Here is a 5,905-nt window from a genome sequence, read left to right as displayed (position 1 = left end):
ACACACTATTGTACAAAAAAAGCAACATTTCACCTAGATTTCCTTTAATTCCACACATTTAAAGCATGTTTCTCACCAAGTTTGTTTAAATTCAGCCATGGGTTTTAAAGACATTTTATCAATCAACCTTTATTTATACAGGTAAATCCCATTTTAACTTTAATACACTTTAATACAGAGTGTCAGGTCGGCACTATTTGTGTTTATAGAGAAATAAAAAACATCACCACTGGACTTTTTTACTTGTGTTCAACACTACTCATCTAAATGATGTTTGTCACGAAGTTTGAGGACAATAAGGTGTGGGAATTTAAAGACATTTCCACTTTAATGCACCTGAACAAACAGAGTCTCTTACAACTGCAGCGTCTGACAGCGTCACTGTTACTGCTAAGAGAACATGCTACAGACGTAGCGCTCCATTCAAACATCCTCCTAACATGAATATACGTTTATGATCAACCCCCCACCCCCACCTGGTCAACAACTGCTCCCACTAAACTTGTTAAACTGGCGAGCGAGCAACACAGAGGTGTCTCCATCTCCTCCACCTGTGTGCGTTTTCTGCCGAGGCAGGAGGAGACGCACAGAAACACTGTAGGCAGCAGCTGCTGGTTAGAGTTGGAGGTAACCAGGAAAACCTGGAGTGGAATTTTGGAATGGATTCGTTCACGAAGAAAGAGAAACTGCGCCGTCTGAACTAATGTTTTATAGTAAAAGTGTGTGTGTCTGTCGGGGGGAGGTCCAAATGATCGTTTTTTTGAATGTGGGGAGGGACATGTCCCCTTAATGGTTGCCACGCCTATGGTTGAAACTCCCCTTGTATTTAAAAAGCCATGAAAACGTGACCAGAACTGATGCAGAAAAAAACAGACACTGTCGCTGGAATGTGAAGAATTCAAAATGGCGACTGCCAAAGGTAGATACTGCAGAACAAGATAGTAATCCGTATTTTTTACCTGGAAGTAAAGGGTGAGTTATGACATCATGAGAGGCAGCGCTATACGCCCAGAGAGGAGGGGCTGTTTCCACGTGCCGCGCTTCACTCAGCTGTTCTTCATCCCGTGTCGGGAGCGTGCACTGCTGTCAGAGAACCCACATAGATTTCTTGGTAAAACGACTCCACACAATCGTGTCAAGATTATAACTTTCATTTTAATGACAGCTCCTGCTTGGATCCGAATTTAAGTTTCGGTATTAGGTTCAGATCCGCATGAGACATCATTTCGGTCCAGATCCGGACCGAGATCCACTATATACCTGATAAGGGACATAAGTGGCTCTCCAGTTGTCTTTGATAGCTCTGTCCCTTGTGTTTTGAGTTAGTCCTGTGGGTTACTTGTGCTCGCACTCTCAGGTCAGCCTCCATATTGCATCTTATTCAGCTCATCTCGCACCAGCTTCTTGTGATTAATCAACCGGGTGCTGTCACTTTCCAGTCACCCCCTGCTCCATTATATCCTTTCAGATCACTATTCCCACAGCAGTTTATTGCTCTGAAACATTCGGATGTCTGGGTTATCCTTGTGCTTCCTTGTGTTTTCCCTCCTGAAGTTTTGTAAGTCGCTGCTGCCACGTTGGCTTTTAATTTAATAAATAGGTTTATTTTTACTTAAGCTCCTCGTGTCTGCATGCATCTGTGATAAATACAAATAACACCAATAAAACTAGATGAAAATACATTCATTTACTCTGTTATTGACAATTTGAATATGATCTTATTTTTTTTAGAAATGCAGATTCTAGCTGTGTCCCAATCCAACAGCTGCATCCTTCGAAGTCCGCATTTAAAGGCCGCTTACGTCACAGCGACGCGCCGAGGCCTGTCCCAGTTCGAAGACTCCTTCAATGCGGCCCACGAATGCGGCCTCCTTTCCCCACGATTTGAAGGCCAAGTCCCGTGTATCCGTCACAGCCCACCCTATCCCAAGATGCATTGCGGGCACACAGAAAATTCTGGACGTAATGGCGGACGAAGCAGCGAGCGAGTACACTTTTAAACGTAAGTATGTTAAAATCTGTGATAAAAAAAAAAATTAAAAGCCTAAAGCGGTTATGATTTAAAGTGGATGATAGGCATTTGTCATTTGCGTAGACATGTTTTTGTATTATTTTTTGTAGATCAGCTCGTACTTCGGGTCCCGTAGTAGTTTCGCCGCTAAGCTAATTTATTTATTTTTTTTAAGGAGCAGGCCGAAGCTTTTATTAAGTTTCAGAATGAGAACAGTCACATTTTCACTGGTGCTAAACACTGTGGCGTGAAGGTACAAGAATGAATCCATTTAATCATCTTATGCTTCTGAGTACAGTTTCATTAACCCTCATACTGTACCTGCGATCTTAATCAGGCCTCTTGTGTTGTGCTGTAAAAACTAGTTTTTCTAAGACATTATTTTCCATGTTTCCCCTCCAGCCATTTTAAGTTGATGTATTTGGATAATTTTGGAGAAGATGGGTCTGCGGGGGAAGGTAACTCCGTCACAGGCAAAAAAGAAATGGGACAACGTAAAAAATAAATACAAAGTATCTACATGTGTAATGAAGAATATAATTTGTACGTGCAGCTGTTAATACATGTAAAGTAAAAACAAATGTTTGTTGCTCCTTTTGCCAACTGTGATGTCTTATTTCATGTGTTCAGGACGGCAAATATCCAGGCGGGTCAGGGGAAGGAGTTAGCTGCTGCTGCAACTTGGCCCTGGTTTGTCCTCATGGACGAGGTTTTAGGACAGAGACCTTCCACTGCACCTCCTGTCCTAATTGTCTCCATCACTGAGGACACTCCAGGTCCAAGAGCAGCAGTGGGTGACCAGGAAGACAGGACTGAGGGACAAAGAGGAATGGAGACGGGGAAGAAAGAGGCAGCAGGACAGAGAGGATGATTTATTTCAGTTAATCAGAAGATATGAGGCAGCAGCAAATGTAAGTAGGGAGGGAATGGAGAAAAGAAAGAATTGCAAATAAATAAATTAATTGATAGTTGTTTTTTTTAATGTTCTTAAAAAATGTGTTTTTGTTTTAAATTTGAAAAATAAAGTGATTACAAAAATTAGTAGTTGTCAACAATTCATTTTATTTAAAACAAATATTAAATTAAATGTATTCAAAACAACAACAACATTTCAATCTCCATTCTGTTTTTGGTTGAGGCTGTCACGGTTGCTCGGCAACAGGACATACGTTGACGTAATCCTGAAGGCTAGACCGTCCCAATTCACAGCTGCTGACTTCTGGTCGATGTGGTTTTCAAAGGACGCGACCTAAGTCGACCGTGCCGGCCGGGTCCATTGACGGATGCGGCCGCTGGATTGAGACACAGCATCTGTTTCGCAGTGTCATAGTCCTGGATAAATTCTTTAATCTGAGGAAACAAAAGAAATATGTTAGACTGAATATTTTATGTTTTTGGGGCTATTTCCATCTGTTTCTGTGAGTTTACCTCGTCCAGCTGTTTTTTTGTGTCAGTAGCTCCAACTGTCTCTACAAACTCTCCAGTCTTTTCATAAAGAGCATTGGTTGCCATCATAATTTGGCCAATTTCTATTTTTTTTGCTGAACCTTTCTCCTGAATGTGCATCCATTTTTCTTTCTGCAGAAAAACAAAAAGCTTCACTCATAAACTTTCTCGGCCAAATGTTGAAAGACAGAAAATATTAACAAAGTCCATGCTCAATAATCCAGGTATACAATCCAACAATTTTCAGTCAGTACATCTGGACAGTTTTTTTTTTTTGTGCTGAAACATTTCACCTTCCATCACCTTCTCCAGCTGGGGTCGTCACTCAGGCTGATAGAGCTGCTACAGAGGGGTAGACTGAAGATGTGATCCAGACAGGGTAAATCCAGATGTGTGATGCTGAATGAATGGAGCCGGGTGAACAGGGGCATGGAATGAATGCTGATTACAGTGGAGAAAATAAAGGAGGTGTGGCATGGAGTGAAGGGAGCAGGCTTGAGCTGAAGGATGGGTGATAGGCAAGATAGAGCAGGGAATCAGACGGTATGATGGGTGACATGGGCAGGAGAACAAAGAGTGTGAAGGCAAAACCATGGCATGAGGAGCAGAGGTAGGAGCAGATGAGGGGTCCGCAGGGGCCGCTGACCATTACAAAAATGTAGTTATTGGTTGATTTTTCTAGCTGTAAATGATATTGAAACTATGCTGAGAATTTAGATTTATGGGTTTAAAGTTTGTGGTGGATGGATTGATTGATGGATTGGGTGAATGCATTAGTGGATAAAATTGGAGCTATGGCATGTAAAATGATACATTTCTTCTAAAATAAACAAAGGTGAAACAGTCAGCCCTGTTTCAAAAGGGGGAGTTTATTCATTAATGAGTGGATCGTTAGTTATTCTACAAAAGAGAATCACGGGTTTTTACATTTTCAACACAAACAAACAAACAAACAAACAGAAAAAGAGCTGCTTACTAAAAACAGGTAAAATGTGAGCTCCACCCTGTGTGTCTACAGGAAGGAAGTTTCCAGGACCTGGCAGAACAGAAACATAGACCCTCTGAGGGGGGTTTGCAAAAAGGTGGACATTTTTCTTAGAAGATTAATTAGGCTAATGAATGTATGGATGAATAGATTGATTGGACAGGGATTTCAGAGAGTCTGTAAGGTGTTTTTTGGACAGGAATTGAAAACAGGAAGTGTCACTGGGTGGAGAAAACAGTCTATAAATGTGGGAACAGACTTGACACACGTCAGAATTGTACAGATGGCCCCTGAATGCAGGTAAAATACTGTTCTCTCTTGTTCATGCATTTTGAAGTCTGTAAAAATAAAGATGTTGTTTAATTCTGATATAAATGTGTGTTCCTTCCGAGTAACAACCCGGGCAGGGGAGAGGAGAAGATAAGAGAAGTTTGTTTCCCTTTACAGCCTTCAGGTCCAGGCCTCTCTTGAAAAATATATATTTTATCTCCATGGAATTTGCCTGGTTAAAAAAAGGTAGATTAAACAAATACATTAAATGGCGTTCAGCAAATTCTGTGACAGTTCACAGCAGAGTATGAACAGCTTAGAAGAGTCTAAAAAAATTAAGTCAGGTCCTCTGGATGTTCAAAAAACAACAAAACAAATTCTAGAAACTGTTAAATATTTATCTAGACTGGTCCTGGGGTTTTTGATCTGCTCAGAGACGGGATTATAATGAAATTACGACCTGGTTCTGACTGGGTTAAACTGGGCCAGCAACTCGAAAAGAGCTTTTGAAGCACCGTCTCATTTTTCCTTACACGTCAGTCCATGTAAGATCCGTTGAGATCACGCTTAGTCATGCCCCCTCATACACTGACAGGTTGAGCTCCCCTTCTGCGAAGGAGGAGTCTAGGCCCTATAAATCAGTAATGACACGGGACATCAGCCCTTCCAGTTTGTGATTGCGTCATAGACCCGAGAGGCCAGCGCTGTAAACTGTAACCTGTAACCTCCTCCTGCCTTGATTTTAATACAATTGGTAAAACTGAATTCACGTTTCCTTGATTTATTGCTAGTGTGAGTTGCTGCTTCTGAAGGAGGTTTGAGCCGGGGGGAGCAGCGTGGGCTGAAGGCGGGTCAGGGGTACGAGAGAAAGCCTAAGGCCCACAGCTAGCAGCAGCTAGCTGCAGTGACCGGTGGCCCGCAGCCAGCTCCCATCGTAACAGCTTGGTGCCGAAATGCCGGTCTCCCGTCTTTAGAGGTGGTAGCTCGTTTCTTATTGTTTAATGGTGACACAGCAGCAGGTGACCAAGTCTGAGAAGATTGAACAAGCCGGCTATTATCATCTTATGAGGTAAGCAGAAGACCCGTTAAATCAAATTTCTGCGTGTCCCTTAAGGACTGACTGGCTGCTCTGTTTTCAGTCCTGTGCTCGCAGTTTAGTGAACTAAAAGGCAGTAGAACGTTACAGTATAATA

The sequence above is a fragment of the Nematolebias whitei genome, chromosome 19 (assembly GCF_014905685.2).
Source record: "Nematolebias whitei isolate Nwh7 chromosome 19, NemWhi1, whole genome shotgun sequence".
NCBI classification, from domain to species: Eukaryota; Metazoa; Chordata; class Actinopteri; order Cyprinodontiformes; family Rivulidae; genus Nematolebias; species Nematolebias whitei.
This window is presented reverse-complemented; position numbering follows the sequence as displayed.